Raw genomic sequence first — 17,585 nt, 5'->3', positions numbered from 1 at the left:
TTAACGAATGTCACAGTAATTGCATGAGATAATTCAGAACGACATAGGATGAGATACTACATCCAACAACGAATAAATAAATATGAAATTCTGTAAGAAGGTAACGTACTGAAACAAGTATTGCACGAATAACACTACAATACAAAAATAATTAAGCAATAAGAAACTTAGCTGAAAGTTAAGAGATTACAGAACACTTTAGGTAATTACACATCATAGCTTTTATAAAGGAAGACCTTGAAGCTAAATGAGTTAACGAATGTCATCTGGAACAGCCGGCCATTACAACTCTCTCTCTAGCTGAATATATATGAACTATGCGCAGCAGACAAAGGCGAGCGAACAAATGCAAAACGTGGAACTGACACCCACAACAAGTGACAGGACTTGAGATTCAAGACAATGGTGCTGACATCTGTGAAGTTAAATGACCACGTGCATAATGATAGATACCAGTTACAAGACTGCGCTTGAAATGTTAAATTACGACCAAGGTCTTTATAGTGATAAACTGAATCAGATGACGAAGAGGAGCTATTATTCCATGTTGTTGGAATGTAAGAGGGTGAAGAGACCATTTGATCATGACAATGTCAGTTACAAGCAACCACATAGGCGTGAATTACAAGTAATAGAAATGATAAATGATCAATAGAACGGATCGGTTACAAAGCCTCTCTCTCTCTCTCTCTCTCTCTCTCTCTCTCTCTCGCACAAAATTATTCCGCTCAACTCATAACCGAGGTCGCGTTCGATCTTTAAGCTGTGCGTATTAACTTGTAAGTCTAGAAGGACTAGGCCTTAATTGACCAACGGAATGAATTAAGTACTTAATTCACACACACACACACACACACACACACAGAGAGAGAGAGAGAGAGAGAGAGAGAGAAAGAGAGAGAGAGAGAGCAGTACTCAATTGGAATATACACCATCGTTTCATATAACAGAAAAAGAAAGAACTTCCACGAAGTTAGCCTACCTTTCCTAACATGGATGATATCATTCATAAATATACTCTCTCTCTCTCTCTCTCTCTCTCTCTCTCTCTCTCTCTCTCTCTCTCAACAAAGAGGATTAGCGCTAACCAGTGGTCTTAAAAGACCGCTGCGTCAGGGAAACTAGTAGCTGCTTGTGTTGCCATTTTTCTTTATGCTTATGTGGAGTTCCTCTCGTGAGACCTGCACGAAAAAGCAAATAGTGGAGCTTATTTTTCTCCAGGATACTTGGGGTTTATCAGTTACATTCTTTTTCCCGATATGTATTACTTGCAGTCGCATAGAAACGGGTCTTTTTTCAACTCTTTTCTTGGTGCATTATTTATTAATGACAAAAAGGCAAAACAGGATAATCACAGTAAAAATAAAACATACAAATAAAATCATGAAACTGCCAATTAATAAAGCATGAAATCCTGTTGCTTGACGAAAGGCGCTCGGATTTTATGGAAATATATGAAATTATCATGATTAGGGAATCCATCCATCCCAGCAAACACTTTATTCTACCGTTGTATGTATCTGGCTCCTCTTCTGTGAGTGTGTGTGTGTGTATGTGTGTGCTTAAACGTACGTATGCATTTTGGAGTTAACCACATACCCCACTTGCAACTAGTATTTCTTATTAAAGAATATTGTATATATATATATATATATATATATATATATATATATATATATATACGTACGTTTTATATATATATATATATATATATATATATATATATATATATATATATATATATATATATATATATATATACGTATATATGCATACTATCTGCCAGTATGAACGTCAATCATCAATTCAGGAAAGCCGAAGACGCATAGATGTTTTGAAGATTTACTCATGAAGAAAACGTTTCGCACATGACTATGTACATCATCAGTCTGCAAAATGACAAAATAACAACATTAAAATACTAAAAATACGCAGGATTCTTAAAATGATAATTAAAATACATTAAAAGACAAAAAAAAGAAAAAGCAAAGCAAAAACAACTACTGTTACACAAACCTTCAGGTACAACGGAAGAAGATAGAGTGACCAAAGAAGGAACACAAACCCCAAAAGACGACTATGCCAGATATAGTTGAGAAGAGCAACCACCGTTTAACGATGGAACGAGTCTTTTTAATATGTAATGACTCTAAGGTAGTCAGATAATCTGCATCCTTAGAATACCCTAATATGGTAAAGTACTGCTTCTTGACCACAATTTTACAACTGGTAGCATGATTTTTTATATTAGAATGTTCTGGTCTGCTCAATCTTTGCCCCGTTCTAAAACTAAACCCTATGTGACTGCAATAACGCATCTGCAATAACCTTTTCATTGATCCAATATAAGTACCAGGAGATCCTGGGCATGTAAACTTATAGACCGCATTGGATCTCATGAAGGGCTGCAGACGGTCCTTGAAGCCAAACAAGGAGCCAATTTTACTGGGATTATTTGATATCAATTTTAAATTAATGCACGGTATTTCTGTTTCAATAATTTGTTTCATTTGGCAATTTTACATTTCATGGTTTTACTAGGTCTCTTTTTAAACAACTTCTAGAACTTGCTGTGGAAGATTCTATGTTTATTTTCAATCAAAGATTGTACTCCCAGGTAGATGGTGTTGCTATGGGTTCGCCATTAGGACCTTTATTTGCAAATTTTTTAGTCTTTTTTTAGAAAATTATTTTTTAGATTGTTGTCCGTCGTCTTTTAAACCATTGTTTTACAAAAGGTATGTAGACGATACCACTGTTCTTTTTAAGTATCAGTGGCAGGCCACTCAGTTTTAGATTTTCTTCATCAGCAACACCGTAACATTAATTTTACTATGGAATTGGAGAAAGATAATTGTTTACCATTTTTAGATGTTTGAATCATGAGAGTTAATTCTGTTTTTACTACTGCCGTTTACAGAAAGAAAACTTATACAGGTCTTGCAAATAATTTCTACAGTGCTTGTCAAACCAGTTTTAAATTGAATACCATCTATACTTTATTGTATAGGGCTCTTAGATAATCATACAGTTGGGCCATATTTCATAAGGAGATTGTATTTTTAACTACTTTCTTTCAACAAAATTCATTTTCCAAGGATCTAGTTTTTAGAATCGTCAACAAACTTTTAACTAATTATTTTCATCCTGCCACACTGGTTTTTAATGCTCCCAAAAAACTTATGTATGCTTCAATCCCTTATATTTTGAACTCCAAATTTTCACATAAACTGAAACAAATTATTGAAACAGAAATACCGTGCATTAATTTAAAATTGATATCAAATAATCCCAGTAAAATTGGCTCCTTGTTTGGATTCAAGGTCCGTCAGCAGCCCTTCATGAGATCTGATGTGGTCTAAAAGTTTACATGCCCAGGATCTCCTGGTACTTATATTGGATCAACGAAAAGGTTGTTGCAGATGCATTATTGCAGTCACTTAGAGTTTAGTTTTAGAACGGGGCAAAGATTGAGCAGACCAGAACATTCTAATATAATAAATCATGCTACCAATTGTAAAATTGTGGTCAAGAAGCAGCACTTTACCATATTAGGGTATTCTAAGGATGCAGATTATCTGACTACCTTAGAGTCACTACATATCAAAAAGACTCGTTCCATCGTTAAACAGTGGTTGCTCTTCTGCTCAACTATATCTGGCATAGTCGTCTTTTGGGGTTTGTGTTCCTTCTTTGGTCACTCTATCTTCTTCCGTTGTACCTGAAGGTTGGTGTAACCGCAGTTGTTTTTGCTTTGCTTTTTCTTTTTTTGGTCTTTAATGTATTTCAATTGTCATTTTAAGAATCCTGTGTATTTAAAGTATTTTTAATGTTATTTTGTCATTTTGCAAACTGATGATGCACATAGTCATGTGTGAAACGTTTCTTCATGAATAAATCTTCTTTTAAAACATCCATGGTGTCTTCGGCTTTCCTGAATTTATATATATATATATATATATATATAGATATATTATATATATATATATATATATATATATATATATATATAGTATAAGGCAAATCCCGCAGGAAAATGATAGTCAGAAATCCAAGTGCTTTCGTCTTTACTCAGACATTGTCAAGGAGTTAATGAGAAACAATTGGAGAGAAAGGTCTCAGGTACAAAACAAGATCAAGAATACCAGATGGTTAATTGTCAAAAGGGTAAAAATTAAGAGAGATAATCCAGGATTATCGGATATCACACGGTCACAAACCTAACCGAAATTACAAAGTACCTTTACAGTCCAAAACATGTAAAAACTGAATATATTAATTTTGTTGCTTATATTTATCAACAACTTTTTTCATAATGAAAGCATCAAGTTTAAATAAACCAAGACTTATATTTAGAACATTTCTATTATTTATTATTTGACTTGATGAAACAAGATTCAATGATACTCCTTTTAACTGTGTCATTACATGGATTAAGGCTCTTTGCTTGACTCCAGTTAACAGGATGGTCTAAATCTCCTCTCTCAGTGTCCGAATAATGCATTCGATATTTGCCCAGTTCTCACAGAATATTGATGTTGTTTGAGACGTGAAAGAGATTTACCGGTCTGTCAGTAATAGACTTTATCACACTTTTTGCAAAGAATTTCATATATACAGCCTGGAAGATCTTTAGGAAAATTTTTTATTATTAAACTCTTGACATTAATATTACTGAAAACAACATTTATGTTAAAAAGCTTTAAAATTCTAGGAATATCTAAAAACCTTTCATCATAAGGTAATTTTAGAATGTTATGCTTACTAAATTCAAGTTTGTCATTAGTTGAATAAAATGTTTTTCTAGCTCTTTTCCATGCCACATCTATAAAAGTCCTTGGGTATTTAAGTTTCAATGCAATATCATAAATAGTTTTAATTTCGGCGTCAATAAACTGCGGGCTACAGACACGTAAAGCCCTTAGGAACATCCCAGAAAAAACAGAGAATTTAACATTTTGATTGTGATTGGAGTAGTAATGAACAAAAGAGGCAATGTTAGTTGATTTTCGAAAGACTGAAAAGGTGAAATTTCTATCATTTCTATGGACAGTTACATCAAGAAAATTCAAATTACAATTTCTTTCTTCCTCTACAGTAAATTTTATAGAAGGGACTAAATTATTGAGATTATTAAGGAATTCCTGGAGATTTTCGTGAACTGGCCAAATACAGAAGATATCATCCACATATCTAAACCAAATAACTTTTTGGGGCAAAATTCTTGGTAAGAGTTTTGTCTCAAAAAATTCCATGTAAATATTGCTAAGGACATAAGGATTACCCATAGCCATGGCAAACTTTTGTACAAAAAATTCCCCATTAAAACAAAATTTACATAACCTTATATATGATATATATATATATAGATATATATATATATATATATATATATATATATATATATCACTTTATATATTACATATATATAGATATATATATATATATATAAATATATTATATATATATATATGTATATATATATACATATATAATATATATATATATATATATATATATATATATATATATACATATACTATATATATATATATTCTGACCATGTACTTAAGTAACTATGAATATTAAAAAAAACGCTGAATAAAGAAAATGAAGAAATAAAAATGCGCTTTCGTTGAGTCCATATGAAAAGAATCTTCGAGAACAATAGCAGAACAGGAATAAGAAAAAAGAAGAAAAGGTCGACGAATAAATTAAGGAAAAATTTACAATAACTTCGCATTTCTTTGTGCTACTAAAAATCACGTGAACACCACGCTTCCCCCAACATGAAGACTTGAGATGGGTTTCAAAATGACCATCCCCCTACATATTTGTCTACATAACAATTCCCTTGTGACATTTTTGACGTTAGGAATTTCAATTAAAATTTCTCTACAATAATATCTGCCGCCATTTTAGACAAGAAAAACTGAGGTTATTCTGTGTATTTCTTCGATAATTTGGGGTTTTTTCATCTGATAACGGAGTCTAAAGAAATTTTTCACCAGTGTAAACCCGTTAAACAAGAGCTCCATCCATACTGCTTTTCCTTTTACCAATAACTTCCCACAAATTCATTTCCCTTTCAACACAGCGAATGGTTGGCGATCCAAAACAAGTCATTTATAAAACCACATCATGAAAATATTAATAGTTGTCTACACATACACTTGGCACACGTCGCAAACACTGTAAGTAACATCTACTCAACACGCTACCTACATCAAAACGGCCACTATTCCTGTACTTACCTTTCTCCGCGAGAAAATACGTACTTCCTGTAGTACATGGCAGGGCTTCACCCTAAAAAAATAAAATTTAAATTTTACTTCTGTATGACGTGGGGGCAACGAAGTTCATTTTTAGCTTAAAAAAGAAAGATGAAAAAGATTATTATAAGTCACTGGGACTACTAAAATTTTATGAAAACATTTAACCATGAGTATATCTTAGTTTAACCAAACCATTGATTCTCTTAGGTTTGCCTCCCTTCTCAGTAGGTTCTCCTCATCTTCTACCCTGCACTTCCATCTCCATAGCATTCGTTCCAATATGGTCTACCTCCCTTCTCAGTCTCTCCTCCTGCACTTTCTTTGATATTTCAACCAGTTTTATTGACCCTCTGATATACTGGTTCCTAATCGTGTCTTCCATCGCTTCGCCAGACATCCATCTTGATATTCTCATCTCTGCTACGTCCATTTTCTTCGCCTCTGTCTGTGTCATACTTGTCGTCCCCTTACCATATAGCACGGCTGGTCTTACCACTCCCTCATGGCACTTTCCCTTCAGCCATATTGGCTCTCCTTTGCCACAAAGGACTCCAGAGCAGCCCTCCAATTGCTTCAACTCTAAGTACTTGAACTTGTCTACTCTCTTTATTTCTTCTCCATCCAACCTTATACTCTCCCTGCCATCCTCCTCAATGGTGGTACATCGTGTGTATCCTGTCTTTTACCTGCTTATTCTCATTCCTCTGTCTTCCAGTGCTACTCTCCAACCCTTCAACTTCCCCTCCAGAACTTTCTTCCTCTTTGCTTAAAACACAACATTATCTGCATATAATATGCTACATGGCACTGTCTCTCTTTCCTCCTCCATCATGCTATCCATCACAATCTTAAAAATAAATGGGCTAAGGGCTGATAAATACATACACATATATATATATATATATATATATATATATATATATATATATATATATATATATATAAAATATATATATATACATATATATATATATATATAGATATATATATATATATATATATATATATATATATATACACACACACACATATATATATATATACACATATATATATATATATATATATATATATTGTAATGACTGCTCGTTCCCTCCTTGAAAATGTATTCTAACACTCTTAAAAATGGCTTTGCCTGCGGGGACGAGAGTTAATACAAACAATTATCTACAGCAGAAGGCCGATATTACTGAAACAGGAGGAATTTACATAAACTCTGGACTTCCATTTAAATTAACTATATTTACATTTAAGTTACTGGTAATTCCAGAAATTAATGAGATGGTTGATTGCAGATCCACTGAAACACGTGGCTGGGAAATGAACCAGACACAGAGACAGGAATTTGCGCAAAGCGGGTTATTTCGATGCAAGTGTTATTCCAAAGGGTTCCCAATTTTCCCCCACAATCAGGCACAGTACTTGTCTGCAAAGAGGTTGTATTCTAGCTTCAGTACTAAGGCGAGGGACACATGGGAAATGTTACACACTGCTTGCTCTTAGCATTGCATATTACAACTCACTCAAAGGGTCATGAAATGACTTGAAGCTTATACAGAAAGGACTATTACATTGCTTGAATTAACTAGGGGAATGTTTACTAGCATCACAAGGAATTAACCACAGCATTGAACAAAAATTGGGGAGTGAGAAGCTGAACAAAGAAGGGGGAAAGTCGCTGTGGGAGAATGAAATGAAATACAGACAAGCGGCGAAAACGATTCAATGACTGCTCTAGAATTTACATCTCACAGTACTTGGAAATCCTGGTTCTGGTAGTCTTCTCATCTGCTGATATTTCTGTGCACTATGGACGGTATAAGAACACTTGTGGGTTCCCCCCAGAGGAAGCAGCGGAGCAAAAGGGGTAAGTGGAGTCTGCAGGGTCAGAGAAAGTTCTGAGACCAGAGCTGCTGAGGCCCCGTCCTTTTAAAATCTCGGCCTGGGGAAGCTACTCCCTCATTTTAGGACACCTGTGGAGAGTAAATCTAGGCAGCCAATGGGAGCAATGAGGGGGTTTAGAGAGAATAGAAGCTTCCAGTTCACAGGGGCACGAATGAATGAACTTGTTTATGAAGAGAAAATTACTTTTCCTTGGTTCTGGCTTAAAATCCTGAACAATATATATATATAAAGGCAAAATCCACAAAGGAAAGTGATATATATAATATATATATATATATATATATATATATATATATAATATATATATATATATATAAAGGCAAAAAATCCACAAAGGAAAGTGAAACAACGATGTGGTGCTAGGCCTTTTGATTAGTTATGGACAACTGGGTTCAGAGATATCAACATGCATAAAGTATCGTGACAGGGCTCCCACCTTACTTTTACTGACTTCTCAGGGTGATCCTGATCTTATATATCCATCTGCGGCAACCATCTTGGATGTTTTCCAATCAGTGGCATCCATTGCTTTTTCGACAAAGGAAGACCTTCTAAATCCCCAGGTAGTGCTGGAAGAGAACAGTATTTCCGCAGAATGGGGTATCTCACAGATTACGCAAAAGAAAAGTTGCTGTAAAGTTGAGAGAGGTTGAGATGGGCAGAGTTACTAGGCGTACAGGCATAGGCAGCTCAAAACTTAATGATCTGCAGCTGGGTAGAGAGGGGTCAGCTGCTGGAGCCGAGATATTAATGAAAGCATCATGACTCATTGACACAATAGGATTGGTCTCGTCTGAAGGACCTTGTTAAGGGTGATGCAGGTGTTCTCAAAGGCACTGTAGTCTGCGCTAATGCTCGGTCGAGAATCCTTAGGGAATTCTCAAGGAGTGCCCGGATGCCGCCCTATTGTATTCACTATAACTTGAAAGAAAATTTGAAGGCTGGAAGAGGTGCAAATTGTATGTCAAGTGAGGCGAAGCTAATCTGATTTATTTTGACACTAAACTGATACATGTGTACATTAAGGTGTCGTCCTCATCACAGGCAAGCAACCGAGTGTGTTTATGATTTATCTGACATCGAGACAAATTCAAGCTAATTTCCCTGGAACTATTTGTGAACCTACTATCTGAAGGTAAAAATTACACACGTTTTTTAACTGCAAACCAACCTGCTGTTTCGTTTCTTTTACTTTAAACGTACTTTTATTGGATAAAAGGAAATTTGGCAAAAAATGGAAGTTTCATGATGTGACACAATATATATATATATATATATATATATATATATATATATATATATATATATATATATATATATATATATATATATATATATATATATATATATATATATATATATATATATATATATATATATAATATAATATATATATATATATGTGTGTGTGTGTGTGTGTGAGTGTGTGTATAAACGTTATTTTATATATATACATATACATATAGTATATATATGTATATATTATATTATTCTAATATAATAATATATATATATATAAAGATATATATACATATATATATATATAAATAAACTGGAAAAATTTTCCTCCAAATGATGAGAACCTTCTGCGATCAAAGCGATAAATTTTCTATTATCCACGACAAGAAAAGTATTCCTGGACCCGCAGGACAATCTAAAAATATTCTTCTATATAATAAAGCCCAATATAGACTTCAGTTATATAATTTCACAAGACTAAGGTTATTTGGATTCCATAAAAAAATCCAAATTATGGTGAAAGAAGTCTTATAATCTTCTTTGGCATTTTATTTGACCATGAGTGCATGTAGAGAGAGAGAGAGAGAGAGAGAGAGAGAGAGAGAGAGAGAGAGAGAGAGAGAGAGAGAATTTTCTATTTACAATACAATTAAGATAAATTATAGTTCCTAGTCACGGGTCCGGACGAAAGTCAAAGAAGGTTTGTTAACCGAAAACGGACATCTTTCCAATCCACATCCCCAAACACAAAGAGGACCTGTGAAGGTAAAGCCTGGATGACAAGATAAATTCACAAGGCTTTAAAATCCTCAGGTGCAGCCTGTTCCCCTTCGGCGTCTACTTTTTCGAAGTATTACATCCGGCCACTTTTACGTTCTTGCTGTCGGAACATAGTCCTGATTCTTATCTAGGTACAGGCATCCTATGTAGGGCTTATATACACTAGAGTGAGTGTAATCTTTATGTTTATATGAACGAGCAACTATAAGTGACTGAACATCTAAAACCACACACCGATATAATATATTAGTATAAATATTGCCATCATCATCGCCTACAGGGCTCGCAGTACAAAGGGCCTCTCTAAAATTCTGCCACTTAAGTCTTTCCAGTGATTTATCTTCCACAAATCTCCAACTGCCTGCCTATAAAGAAATAAAACTAAGATCACACTAACACCTCCTATTCTCCTTACCTCGCCTGCAAATGGAACTTAGTTAATGTAACTTATTGTCAAGGTATGATTTATAAATTAACTATTTTGCTTTTTGTACGAGTTCTCCTAACACCGTTTCTTTGTTGTTGTTTCGATACCATATGAAATACTTTAAATTTTGTAATGTTCGGGAACCCTGAATTTATGTACGTTAATTTTACACAAACAATTAGTTATGAAAAAATTACTGTTTGGTAAGATTTTGGTCAAATTTAATATTTAACTGTGCATAAAAGTTTTCATTATAGGTAATCTATTTAATCCACAATCATAGAGAGAGAGAGAGAGAGAGAGAGAGAGAGAGAGGAGAGAAGGCAAGCCTAATCATAAATACCCAGTTATTATCTCACACAGAAAGCGAATGTAATTTTCAATTTTTCGGAAATTATTTTAGCGTTCGCTTCAACAGAGGAGTTGTTCTAAGGAAATGACCCGTCAGACTAGGAATTGTAGGAGAAAGAGCAGACTGGATCGAAGACTGGCTGAATTATAGAAAACACAGAGTCGTAATAAATGTTGAAGAATCAGAATGGGCAGATTTAACAAGCGAGAGTTCCTCAGGGTTTTGTCCTTGGCCCTCTCATATTTTTTATTTGCATTAATGACAATGATGTAAGCTTAACTAGAAGGATAAGTCAAATTTGCAGACGACACCAAATTAGGTGTAAATACTGCAGACCCAGATACGTTAAAAGTGTAAGAAATTATCTAAAGAAAGTAGAAGTGGTAAAAAAGATGGCGAAACTCCTTTTAACTTGGATAAGTGTAGTGTTACAAATAGGAATAAACAACCCTCATGCCAACGACAAGCTGCCTGGGAATGGCATAAATAGAGCATGCAAGAACAAGACCTTGGAGTCATTATCACCAAGGTCTTAAAATCCACACAGTGCATAAAAAAAACTGAAAAGAAGACACATAAACTAGTGAGATACATAAAAAGGCAGTTCAAATACAGAAACAAGTAAACAGTTCTGCAGCTCTATACATCAATAGTTAGATCTCATCTTCAATATGCAGTACAGTTTTGGTCACCAACACTAAGAAAGGACATAAATAGATTAGAAGGGTACAAGTAAGAGCACAAAGTTAATTCCATCCATCAGGCAAATAGGTTACCAAAGACGACTAGAGAGTCTGATCATGTATGGCTTAGAAACACAAAGATTGTGAGGGCAACTAATAGAAACATTTAAAATACTGAAAGGCATAACAAAAGTAAGCAGTAAACTATTTACATTAAATGAAAACCAGACAAGAAATAGTGGATGGAAACTACAACTGAAGAGATACAACAAATCCCACTGTGGGAACTTCTTTATATACAAGATAAATGACACATGGAATAAACTGCCACAAGAAGTTGTAAACAGCAACAGAGAGGAAGAGTTTAAAATAAAGCTAGACAAAATCATTAGGACACTGTGATTGTTTGTTTGTTTGTTTGTATGGTGTTTTTACATTGCATGGAACCAGTGGTTAATCAGCAACCCGGGTCAAGAGTGAACTTCTATCATCAGAAACATACATCTCTCACACCTCAATGGAATGCCCGAGAATTGAACTTGTGGCCACCAAGGTGGCAGGCCAAGACCGCACCGATCACGCCACTGAGGTGCTTTAAGACTCTGTGAATGAGAACAGTAAAACCTGCTCTGAGATATAACTGAACAAACGATGTCTCCTCAGATGGCATCCTAATCCTTGCAACTCCTTGTAACAAGTTACAATCCGCCAAGAACACTGACCATTAAGTGGACATGATAACTCATACAGCATCATAGGATCATCACACTGCGATGACTCAAGGGCATATACAGAGTGATGGAAGCAGGACTGACTGTCTGATGTTCCAGGTGCTACACCAGATACAGTGCAATGAAATTCCTCGTTCATAAGGACAGCTGGAATATGATCACAATGGATAAACCAAAGCTGATGACAATCCAAGACATCAACACCTAAGACCAAGATGCAAAGATCATTCCAAGGTACGCCAAGCTGCAACAGGAAGTTTGTGAACAACTACACGAAATCTAGCAGAGCCTTTGACCATCCAAGTAAAGAATAGATGACTGAACAAGGTGGAGTGCAAGGAAACTCAGTTACAAAGCATTTCATGGACTGAAGTAGGCTTTCAAAAATCCACCGATACTACAAGTCCAAGACTTCCATAGGACTTTCATCATGAGGACAGATGTATCAAATGAAGAACTAGGAGCATACTACTACATACTGCAAAAGTTTGCTGACGGCAAACTTCCAACTGTTTATTCAAATTGGAATGTCAAGAAGAATGAGAGCAACTATTGCACCATCAAATAGGAATGCCTAACAATGATATATGTGGTTAAGAGATTCCATCAGTACTGTATGAGATGGATTTCATGACTCAGGCCATTTGCATACATCCAGCATTGTAACACTGAAAGTCCAAGAATCATGAAGTGGGTCACAGCACTCCAGAGCTACAAGTTTTGAGTGAAGAGCTTCCAGGAAAGTTCATTGGTTGCATGAATTATTTCAGCAGTCTAGACTAAAAAAAATCATGCGATCAATTTTAAGTGAGGGTGGTTTGTAAGTGATTTCAGTTTAACGGAATTTATTATAACACCCACTTCAGAGAGAAGCCACCCTTAGGGAAAGACACGTATCAGACCAATTCCATGAATTATGCTTAGCCTGAAGTGAAATGTGAGGTCATAAACATTGTGAACATTCTATCTTTTATTTTATGTCGTGTTTTAATTACACCAATTATACAGCTACAATTCATTGCCTCTTTTAAGCCCCAATTCACACTGTGGGACACTTATGTTATTATGTCTATATATTACCATCCAACTCCTAATACTTAAGCTTTGTTCTCAAACTGACGACTTCTTTCAGATTTGGTTTAATTGTCATTCCATGACTCCTCTCTGCATGGTAATCCAGATTGTGCCTGACTTGTAAAATCTTGCTTTCATGTGCAATTTGAGTCTATTTGACTCAAATATCCAAATCTTCAGCTAGTACATTGTTTGATATGCTGTTTTCAGTTTTTCACTAATTTTAACTAGAAAGAATTTGCATGGAATATCAATGTTCGTAAATATTTGAAAAATTCATCCACATAAATCCTTCTCCATCTACACGTATTTAATTTCTTTGTGCATTCTTTGTCCTCATTACTTCTATTGTTCTTAAACATACTTGGAGACCCATCTCTCTGTACAAGATTCATTCTATTAGGAAACCTTTATCCTTTTGTGGTATTTTGCTGATTAAGAAAGCATCATCTGCTACTTCTAAGTCTGTCAAGTTTCTGTTGCTACTCCAGTCTAATCCTTATCATCCATCTCTGACCACTTTTTAATTACAAAATCTATGGGAAGGGTAAACAACAAAAGTGATATAAAATTCCCTTAACGTACCTCACTATTTACTGCTACTTCATTTAACAAACACCCCATCTACATTAATTTTCCTTCTACTTCATTCATGGATGATTAATAGTTTTACATATACAACAGGGTTGCTATGGTAACACAAGACCTTCCATAATATTGTTTTGTGTACACTTTCAACTGCCTTCTTGTATGCAGCAAAAGCCATCACACGGGCATTTTGGAATTCCATACTTTGCTGCAACAGATATCCTAACACAAATATTTTATCCGTGCATCTCCTGCCTTTTCTAAACCAGGTTTTTTTTATCTCTATTCTTTCTATCAATGTTTTTTCTCCAGCTTCTCGACAATAAGCATACCGAACATTTCCTTCCAACTACATGCAATGCCTCTTATAGCTACAACATTCTGTCAGACCACCTTTCTTTGGTACCTTGGCTACAAACTCCAGTTCAAGATGTCAGTTCAGTCTCAGTTCAAATCATTTCTGCAGTGATTCCATTATAAACTGGGGTTTCCTTTCTTTCTTATTGGCTCCACTTCATAAAAAGGAATCAATCATAAGCATATTCAGTTTCTTGTCATCTTATGACATTTAACTCAAATAATCCCCCTCATATCTCTTATTTATGACCTCACAAAGTGTTCTGCTCAGCATTGTCTTCTTTCTTCTAATGATGTTGTTTCTAACCTATCCATCCTTGTAGCAGGTATTTTCCTCTTTTTCTTTTCACCCAGGGATAATTTATTAGTAATTCTGTGGACTACCCTTACACCAATGCCACTCAATGAATACTTGGCTTTGCCAACATCATTAGTTTTATCTTCCAAATAATCTCATCTTGGTCTTCATTTCACTTCATTATCTTTACATGAGTAATTAACATGCTCTACTTTGGTTTCTTCACCTCCCTGCAATTTGTCTCCATGTATCTATTGCTCGTTTGTTCTTTGTTGTGTCCTAGATCTCATTTAATATCCAAGGTTTTGGTCTTATTCATACTTCTTTTCCATCACGCCAATATATAGTGCATGCACAAGTTAAACTAGTCTTCAATGATTGTCTGCTCTTCCTATATATGGCTGAACTGAACATCTGTTTCAACACTCAATTTATAAAGCTTCTTGATGTTCATCTTAAAGAAGATTCGCTCTATCAAAACCTAATATTCCATCGACTTTCCTGTAGGGTGCTTTCAATTTCAACTTCATTGTGACAATTATAAGTTAGTGATTACTGCTGGCCTCTGCTCCTCTCTAGTTCCTAACATACTCGCTGTCCTTATCCTCTCTCATTTAAAAGCCCTGATCCATTAAGTTTCAATGACTACCATCTGGAGGTGTTCAAGTGTATTTATCGCTGTCCTTTTGTTGGAAAAGAGTAGCGACATCCAATTACTAAATTATTTGTAGCACAAAAAATAAAAAATTACACCCCATCCCCTTTCATCTGCAGTTTCACCCAGGTGTTCCTTATCCATTACATCTACCTGTTCTATGAAAAAATTAATCTTATTCCCTTGAAAGAGTTCACTTGCTGGTGAACAGCATATTATAATACTTATATTGCATTTTTTCATTATTTATTCAAATCAACAGCACACTGTTCACAGTCAGAGTCTTTTCTTCATTTGGTATTAAGACCAATTCTTTCACTACCATTTCCATTTGATCTTCTGAAATAATTATGCACATTTCCAACTTTCAATCTCTCTTTTCATATTCTTTTGCACCATCATTTCCATACAGGTAAAATATCTAGTCCCTATTTCTTTTTTTTAATTTACTTTCTACCTCTTCTATCTTTCCATTTTAATTCACGGTTCTAACATCCAATTTCCTAATTTAAGTTTATTCTTAATATGTATTTAACATGAGATTCTTAGTAACCCCATAAACTAACGACTGGGGGCATTTCTAAATTGTGCCTATCTATTAATGTGGCAGAATCTATAAAGAATTCATTGGTTAAGTATATTAAAGGGTAGTCACTTTCTTGAAGCTCACAGATCCAAGGCGTTACCAATGACCCCTGCCAAGGGATATTGGGTTTTACCAAGGTCATCTACCAGAGATCTAAATTTGCAGCCAAAGAAACAAAGCACTCAATGCCTTGACCCTATCCATCATCCCACCGTCAAAGGTTTCTGGTGCTCCTGACCAAATCAACCATTTTTATTGTGGATCTGCTTTATTTAAAGGTGTCTACCCTCAAGGCAGTAGGTGATAAGAGGCTGTGTGTATATGTGCATGTATGTAGATACTATAGATATATATATATATATATTATATATATATATATATATATATATATATATATATATATATATATATATATATATATATATAGATATATATGGCAAGTAAAAATGTTCTGTTACAACAGAATTCCATTTAATAAAAGGAGCCCATAAAAATGCCAAAATATAGAAAGAAAGTACTATATTATACAGACTACTGTCTCTCTTCAGATAGGTAATGAATGAGAAAAGTTACAGAAAGGGTGGTATTTATACCAAGAGATCCCATCAACAGTTAAGCCAATTTAGGTCACTGACTGATATGCCGACTGGTTGCTGTCTGGTTTATTACTGATGTATGTACAGAATATTCACAGAGCTTATTGGCTGCAGCAAGCCGCAATGTAGTTACTAATCTCTGACCAATCGAAAAAAGGATTAAGTTTGGTCTTCTGTGTTTGTTCACAGACATAAACATGCATATAATTTGATACAGTAGATTCTGTTGAACATTATAAGTATAGGATTGGAGAGCTTGCATAGCAATGCATACAAGTGATCATAAATGAAATGTGACAATAATGGTTACAGAGAAATATGTATAAAAGTCATACTGTGTTTCTTTGCCTAAGCGTTCTTCTCACCAAGTGATTCACTGGGAGAAAAAGTTCATCATCGTTGCCGGTCCACTGGCTGGGTGTGCAAGTGGCCAGTGCAGGGGCTCACCCCAACCCACCAAGAAAGGCTCCACAGCTAAAATTCATTTCTCGGGCAACTCAATCCTGGTGTAGATAGATCACACTTTCTACCACCTTGGTATTGGCACAAGTAATGGGTATGATGAGATGTCTTTGTTCCCTTGTTGCTTGTACATCTGCTTGGCTTTTAAGGAGATGATGTCAGCACTTTCCATGGGATTAGTTGTTTAGCTGCTATGCCGAACAGTAGGGTGTGCGCTGTTACGAAATCTGCCCCTCACAATGCTGATCGTATTTTTCCCATCGAAAGCGTTCTTCATCTCCCGCCTCTCATAGTCATAAAAGTTTCTCTGCTGGCTGTGAAGGTTGGCGTGTGAGCGGGGTTGAGTTGTTCACGCTAGCTTGGGTGAAAAACCCCATAGCAAATCTTTCAGTTACTGTCAGCTGTGTCAAATGTGTGAGTACCTCCCTCATGACGTCCAAAGGATGACTCTGGTCGGCCGCCCATGGTGGGCAGTGATGAATTGCCATCTCCTGTCTTTGCCCCCATGTTGGTGAGGAATTTCTTGGCTTTCAGGGTGGGTACCAGCTGAATCAGAAAATCATTTCTGTGCTAAAGA

This window comes from Macrobrachium nipponense, chromosome 30 (genome assembly GCF_015104395.2).
Source record: "Macrobrachium nipponense isolate FS-2020 chromosome 30, ASM1510439v2, whole genome shotgun sequence".
Lineage (NCBI taxonomy): Eukaryota > Metazoa > Arthropoda > Malacostraca > Decapoda > Palaemonidae > Macrobrachium > Macrobrachium nipponense.
This window is presented reverse-complemented; position numbering follows the sequence as displayed.